This window comes from Buceros rhinoceros, unplaced genomic scaffold (assembly GCF_000710305.1).
Source record: "Buceros rhinoceros silvestris isolate BGI_N320 unplaced genomic scaffold, ASM71030v1 scaffold21500, whole genome shotgun sequence".
Classification (NCBI taxonomy): domain Eukaryota; kingdom Metazoa; phylum Chordata; class Aves; order Bucerotiformes; family Bucerotidae; genus Buceros; species Buceros rhinoceros.
In genome coordinates, this window is record NW_010391568.1 from 19462 (window position 1) to 19818 (window position 357).

General features: G+C 49.9%; 1 protein-coding gene across 1 annotated transcript in view; it reads right to left on the reverse strand.

Moving 5' to 3' along the window:
- HDAC8 (histone deacetylase 8) overlaps positions 1–357 on the reverse strand; it is a 19000-nt gene that overhangs the window by 18210 nt on the left and 433 nt on the right. The window lies entirely within an intron of this gene.

Below are 357 nucleotides of genomic sequence, written 5' to 3' on the forward strand. Positions count from 1 at the left end.
CTGCTGAACTGGAGCATGTGATTTCTTTTTTTTTTTTAAAGATTTTATGAGATGCTACATAAGAGAGGCTGCGCTAAGCCTTTTTTTCCTCTTCATATCCCCCACTGTCAAGAACCTAATGAGGCAGGAGGGTTCTCACTCTTCCACCACAGACCTCATCTGGGCTTCTCTCCCAAAGAGCAAAGAAGTCTCCCCAATCTATCATAACACAGGAAAACACCACGGTCTCTCTCAGCATCAGCACTCGCCAGTGGATTCGGCGCAGTGCCAGCAAGGGTGGTTCCTATGTCATCACTTCTGCTCAGAGCCACGAGAGCCACAGGCGGGAGCACGCTCTTCGGAGGAAGGTCATGTGGG